Consider the following 7,440-nt stretch of genomic DNA (forward strand, 5'->3'; position numbering starts at 1 on the left):
CTCTTGCATATCTCCTGGACAGAAAAAAAAGATGAATGCCTATGTTAGGAATATTATTGACAAAAAGCAGACCCTGATGTCAGAAATCAACAGATGCAAGCTTATGTACTCCGGTTGCATCAGGCACTGAGATGGAAATAGCCTTGGGAAAGTTATTATGGAAGGAATGGTGGAGGGGACAACCAGAAAGGAGATGGATGGATGATGTGTGGCAGATCACTGGAAGATCAGCTTCTGAGTGTTTGAAATTAGCAATGGTTTGTAAAGGCTTCCAAAAATTCTGCTATGATGTCATTGATATTCAGACATGAATACATTGATGTACTTTTTTATCACCACTGTTGAGAGATACAGTACAACAGGGGGTCCTAAACTCGAATGGGTCACAGGCACCACTGTAGTGCTATTAATGATATAATACATTAGCCATTTTTGAACCAGAGCCAACTATTCATAGTCCCTCTACTTGTGCATATAATAAAGAAAATACTTCCAATCATTCATCAGCATAAGAGGTCAGGAAGCGAAAATTCTTGTACCAACCTTTGAATGCTCCAAGTCTGGCAACAGAATGGAAACATTTAAGATGGACCTTTTTTTTTTTTTTTTTTTTAACAAATTGTAATTAGGCTGTGATGGTCACGCAGAGTGTAGAAATGATGCAATAGTTACACCATTAAGGACAACAGTAAGAAAGAACAGGCCTCTTATTGACTTGAAAAAGCAGAGTTCTCATCTAATTCCCTGCAAAGTGATGCAGAAAAGAATAGCATTAGAAGAAAAGAGTGGTAGGCATGGTGAATTTTGAGGTCCTTTTCTGAAGCTCTGCTTAAAGGACATCTATAGCCGATGTATCCATTGTTCTCTTCTCCTAGTGCTCTTCTCTGATGCCACTGCATGCATTTATTTATTTAGATAACTTATAGTGCATCCATTTCTGAAGCATCTGGGCACATAAAAGATAAATACAAGCAGCATTCTATAAATCAGAACAACCACAGGTGGCAGAGGCCAAAACAGCATTAACAGTATTGTCACAGGACTTGTGGATTGATAGAATCACAGAAGTATAGGATTGGAAGGACACCTCGTCTAGTCCCCTGCACTCAAGGCAGGGCTACGTAATAATTAGACCATTCCTGACAGGTGTTTGTCTAACTTGTTCTTAAAAACCTCCAGTGACAGAGATTCTACAACCTCTCTAGGCATTTTGATCCAGTGCTTAACCACCCTCACAATTAGAAAGTTTTTCCTAATGTCCAACCTAAACTTCCTTTGCTGCAATTGAAGCCCATTGCTTCTTGTCCAGTCTTCAGAGGTTAAGGAGAACAATTTTTCACCCTCCTCCTTGTAACAATCTTTATTATGTACTTGAAAACTTTTATCACGTCCCCCCTCAATCTTCTCGTCTCCAGACTAAACAAACCCAGTTTTTTCAGGAGCCCTATGACTTCTTGCTTCCTAGAACCCTGGCACAGAGATGACCATTCTGCTGTCTATTCCCCCATTTATGTTTTCTGCACAAAGATGATCGCTGTTGGAAAGTTTCAGAAAAAATGGTTCAGCCACTAAGAGAAGAGTGGGGGTGGAAAATACACGTTTCCCCTTCTAAAACGTTGTTTGCATTATTTTTTAACAACAACAAAAAAGGCTAAAGTTTGAAAGTTGCAATTTAGTATGTAAATAATCCTCAGTGATGAGCAAAGTACAGCCTTTTTGGGGTGTGTAGCGGGGTGGTCACCTGCTCCTGGCCCAAAGGGGTTAAAAGCCAGCCCTTGGAGAGGGCCGGGGCTGGGAGCCTTAGGCTGGGCTGATTGGGAGGCAGCCTCAGTTGTGGCCATGCCCCAAACAGACTCAGCTGACCCTATAAAGGGGCTGCTGGGCTGAAGCTCAAGAGACTCTCTCTAGCTTCTGAGAAGGAGGGACCTGGCTGCTGTGACCTAAGCAGAATACCTAGATTGGAGCAGAGCTGGGGAAGGGCCTGAGGAGCTGGTATTAGGCCCAACAGGTACTGGGGTTGCAGGGAACAGCCCAAGGATAGACAGAGGCAGCAGGTCCACACCCAACCTTGCCTGTGATGAGTGGCTTATACTGCAGTCCGCCCCAGGGCGTGTGGGCTAGCTGGTGACTGGCAGTAGCCTACGACTGAGGCGGGGTAGGGATAGGGGGTGGGGGTTCCCCGGGGAGGGGAGACCCTGCAAGTGAGGGGTTACTGCCAGGGGGCAGCACCCCGGCGTACAAGGGGCACTGGGTCCAGGAGGGACACGGGGGCCTGGCGTAAGCAGGACACTGGCCTGCAGAGGGTGCTCCAAGGCTGGAAGTAGAGCTAATTTCCAGGACACCAGCAGGAGGCACTGAAGGGTGAGTCCCACACACTTACAGGGTGGAAATTGGTTTTTATATTACCAAGTTATGAGCATTTGGAAATCACATCATTAGCAGGCATAGTTGATTTTTTTCGTCAAGCTTCTTGAGCGCTCCTCTAACAATGCATGTGTACTTGCAGAATGTGTACTAAATTCACTGGTCCCTGGAATGACTCCAAATTAGGCTGGACCAGTTTTTTTAAATGTTTAAGAAAATTCAGGAGCTGGTGAAAGCTCCTACTCTGCCCTCATTTGTAACCTACTCTAAAAGCGGCTGGGGTCCAAGGGCCTGGGATAAGGTTGCTGGTGTTGGAGTGGTGTTTAGCCAATCAATTCTAGTTTATGGAACTTGCATGCTGTCTCTGTAATTATTCTCTAAACAGCAGAACTTCAAAGCAGTGGAGTCTGAAGTGCTCTCTTTTGAAATTTTACCCTCAACAAACAGCTAAACCATGGGAATTAAATGCAAAAACTGACAAAAGGGAAAAGTCAGGAAATGCCCCAGTTCAGCTTCTCTCTTCTGTTTTGTTTGTTTCATCATATAGACTAATTTACATGATCACACACAACTCCTCTGTAGGGAGCCAGGGCGGCTTCCCTCCGAACCAGAGGGTAAAGAGCCACCCTCTCAGCCTGAGTGGGCGGGGCCAGAGCGAGTTTACGCCAATCCCCGGAAGGGGAGGGGTGGGGCAGGAAGTACAAAGGGCGGGGCGAGGAGAGCACCAGGGAGGGAGGCAGACACAGGCTGCTGGCTGCTCCCTCCAGACCCACTTGGGTAGCAGAACTGTGCGCGACAAACCCGTACCGGCGCTCCCCTGCCTGAGGGGCGTGCTGCAGGCTCGGGCCAGCACACCTTTCCCAGCACCCGAAAGGTGTGACTAAGGCCAGCCAGTGGGACCATAGCTCTCCATCACCCCCTAGGGGCTCGGAGGACCGATTGAAACCTGTCACATCCTCAAAGAGACTATACCAGAGTTAGCACACACACATATACACAGAGGCAGGTATTTGATATTTATCACGCACACATTGGTAGTTGTTTAAAAGTATTTGTGGTGGAGGTGGAGAGAACAAATTTGCCATGCAAGGTCCTATCAAAGAAAAGGCAAAATCTTCTGTCAGCTTGCTGCAAAGAGATCTATAACAGGCACAAAGAGGCTGAGAATATAACCAAGATTTACTCTGTGAAGAAGCTGTGACAACTAAAAGTTAATCTGCTATAGGAAACCAGGATAAAGAGCACTGAGTAACAGGAAATATAACACCAGATAAGATCAATGGTGTGTTGTCTCAGACAAAGACCAGTACTAGATACTTCAGAGGAAGGTGATCTCAAACTGAGGATGCAAGTATGATTTGTAGAGATACAATTGTGATTTTGGGATGTGTGTCCCCAATAATGAAGCAGATTTAATATTCCTAATCACCATATTTCTATCAGTTTATTGGTAGTACATTTCTCTTTGGCAGACTGAAACCATGCCATCTAGACCCACCTTTTCGTGTGAACTGTTAAGACTTCCCAAAAGTGTGTGGCACAAGGGTGGTATGCAGATACTGGGAGAGCAGCAGAACAAAAATGAGCCCAGAAGGAGGGGAGAAGGATGCCAAGAGCAGAGACTCCTCTGAGAGGGACAAACAGTGATTTTGCCCAGGCATGGGGAGGAAGTTATCCTACATTCATAGGGAAAGCAGACACCGGGTAAGAGTGGAAGAGGAACAGCAGGAGAGGAAAAGGTAGGTGGTTAACACTCCAAGACAGAGGGAACAAATCTGTTCACTCCTTTCCAGTACATGTTCTTACAGGGAAGTGGCCTGATACAGTCTGCCTCCTGAAAAGTTACCCTACGGTTGCAACTGGATACAATATTTTGCTTTGCAACTTGTCCTAAACTATTGCCTTGTGTTGTATGGGACAAAAACCAGCTGCTGCCTTTCCTCTTAGCAATGGCTACTTTCCACTGGTATGAGAAATGATTCCTGAATATACAGCCTGTAAATTCCTTTTGGATACTGAAAGGTGCTATATAAATGGCCGATAGCATTATTACTATAGTAGTCTTTTTAATCCTTAATATTCTGGTTAGTTCCCAGATAAAAGAAACCTGGGAATCAGCTGTTTTAAGGGATTTGTAGTTGGGTTCACTGAGGTTCCTGAACCCTGGGAATAGGAAGGGTTTCCCACAGCATGGAAATGGAGTAAGTCAGGACTCTATACAAAGAATCCCACTGCCATAAATCCTCCCTGCTCCCAAGTAACCCACCTACTCATGGCTGGTTCTCAGTCTGAAGCTGGTTTGGACATGAGTGTGTGTCTGTGGATCAGGGAAGGGAACCAGGGGGGAGGCAAGGTTGGCAGCAATAGGTAGGGAGCGGGATGGCACACAACACATCTCATAGACAGAAATAATGGTCCAGTGGCTAGGGTCCTAGTCTGGAACTTGGGAGACCCAGATTTAGTTCCACCCTAGGGCATAGTAAGTGGCAAGAGCTGGAATCAGGCACTCATTAACGGTGACCAGGGCGAAAGAGGGATGTAGAAAAATGTGGTGGGAAAGATGGAAGCTAGGACACATACTTACCAGAGGAAAGGACACTGATAAATCTGCTGTTTTTCTCTCTCCTGATCCATAAGGTCAGAGGTGAAGAGGGGAAAATTTTCAAGGCAGTTTGGGAGGCATTTGGTGAGGAGTGGGGTCACAGAGGCTGGATGTCTGGGTTACTCTGGGATGAGCCTCTGGGTTATAGGAGTTGAGAGTGCTCTTTGAGACCCACCAAGTCCAAAAAACTTAGGCTGTGGCACTCCAGGACCCAAGGGGACAATAATTACACAACTGTTCTACACCACAATAGGCCACGTGATTGTGTAGCTGAGCACTGATTGGCTGGCATGGCTGCTAAGGTGACAACTATTGTTCCAAGCACTAAGGTCTTCAGGTATTTACAGCCAATGGCAGAGATCAGAGGTTCTGGCCAGTGCTCATATTGAATTTCATAGGCCCATCCTTGCTGTAAGGATTCATGGACCAAAATCCGAAGTGGTTGGGGTTTGGTTCTAGTACCCCTAACCAAATCGGGAGCTCCATACCTCCCAAACCCTCCACCATTCAGGTTTGGCAGCTCCACCTCGCTGTAAATTTACATGGAGAGGTGAACAGGTCAAATTTGATCTGCTTTGCAACAACCTAGTGCATGGGGTTGCAACACCACTCAGATTTGGCCTGGCTGCCCCCCCATAGACAGAGGGGTGGCCAAGCTAAACCTGAGTGCTGCGGTGTGGCTGTGCACTAGGGTGACAATGCCACTCAGTTTGGGGGCCCTCTCAAGTAGGGTGTCTGGGGCAAACTGCCTCTTCCCCACTGGGTGACCCTGAATGAGGGAAATGTTCACCTTCAGCGGAGACAAGAGGACTTGGGGGTCAAAGTGGGAGAATCCCACAGAACTGAGGACTGATGGGAGACAAACCTGAGTGGCTGGAACCTGTCTTGCAATGACTCAAGAAGCTCCAGCCAGATAGAGAGTCTGAGCCTTCTGATTGGTTGCTTGCCCCGCTTGCTGGCTTCATGCTGCAGAGCAACCAATCAGAGCAGCAGCAGGCAGAGCGATCTCTCCCCCTTTCCTCCCAGCACCTAAAGCCATTCTCCCTGGAGGGAAGGGGGAGGACAGAGCTAAAAAACTCAGGTGCTCAAGATGGCTCCACTCCCTCCTCTGCAATGAGCAATGGGATAGCTCCTGTCTGCTCCTCTCACCTTCCTCCCTGCAACACACAGCCTAGGAAGGGGTAGGGGGTGTAAAGTCCCTGGAGCGCCCCCAGCCTGGAAGGGGGAGAGAGGACCCCACTGCAGCCCCTAGGAGGAGAGTCCCAGGGGAAGCAGAGGTGAGGCTGGGTGGGGCGGCGGGCACTGAATTGCTGGAGTGTGTGAGGCCCTGTACTAATAGGGGCACTGAACTGGTGAGAGGTCTGAACTGATGGGAGGGAATGGAGAGCTGATGTGGGGACTGGGAGAACTGATTTGGAGGTTGGGGACAGAATTAATTGCTGGGCAAGGGATGGGCAAATGTGGGTGTGAGCGGTCCTGCTCTGGAGGCCAAAATCACCATACCCAATACATTTGCGGGAGAGGGCAATGCAGGCTGTCACATACAAACCACGGGGATAGACAGGAGGATTCAAAAATCAAAAGACAGACCCAACAAAATATAATACAGACATTTTATTAAAAAGGCTAATGATTTTGGAGGGGAGGTCTAACTCGTGATTTTTAATCTTGTGAGGACAACTAAGTCCTCACTTAGATGTCCTGTTCAACAATGTACCTCGTGTTTCTGGGCAGATGCATTGGATGGCTACTCCTCTGTATAGGGCCTCGGGCTGAAGCCTAGGGCAGAAGAAGGGACTGGACTCCCCTACAGTTCAGCAGTGCCAACTACAGGTGGGGCAGAAGCTCCTGAGGCAGGGGCAAGAGCACTAAGTCTGGAGGGACAGAAAGAATGACTATTTATGAAACACTGCTGCCCAGGGGAAAAGCTCTTTATGTGTGAGAGAGCCAAAAGAACTGTTTCTGTCTTGTTTTTTCTTAATAAACCAGACCCTAAGAGAGGATGTTATTTGACATGTGTCAAATATGTGAGAATTCATTGGAGAGGCAGAGGGGACAATGAGGCTTGGATGACAACATGCTAGGATAGGGTAGACTGACCCTATGGCAATCATGAATTAACTATTAAAGAAATCAGAAGCAGACAGTCTGCAACAATAGAAGTAGTAATATACAACTCTCTTCTCTCTTTCTCTGCCTGCAGCATCTCCAATATCTTCATGTGTGTTCCGTGGACAGATCAGACTAATAGTCACAGCAGCTGGGAAGGTTGTTTAAACAGCTGCCACTCTTGTAGCCTGTCTGCTGCCTTGCTCCCCTCTATCGTGTGTCCCAGACTCTAGGCTCCCATTTTGTTTGATTTAGGACTACATACTAATTTAGTTCCTCTGTTTGAAAGAGCACTAACATTGTCTTCCTGCACAAGTTCTTCATTAGTCAAATGTAAAAAGACGGACTAGCTTTACTGCCAAATA

This window comes from Caretta caretta, chromosome 1, assembly GCF_965140235.1.
Source record: "Caretta caretta isolate rCarCar2 chromosome 1, rCarCar1.hap1, whole genome shotgun sequence".
Classification (NCBI taxonomy): domain Eukaryota; kingdom Metazoa; phylum Chordata; order Testudines; family Cheloniidae; genus Caretta; species Caretta caretta.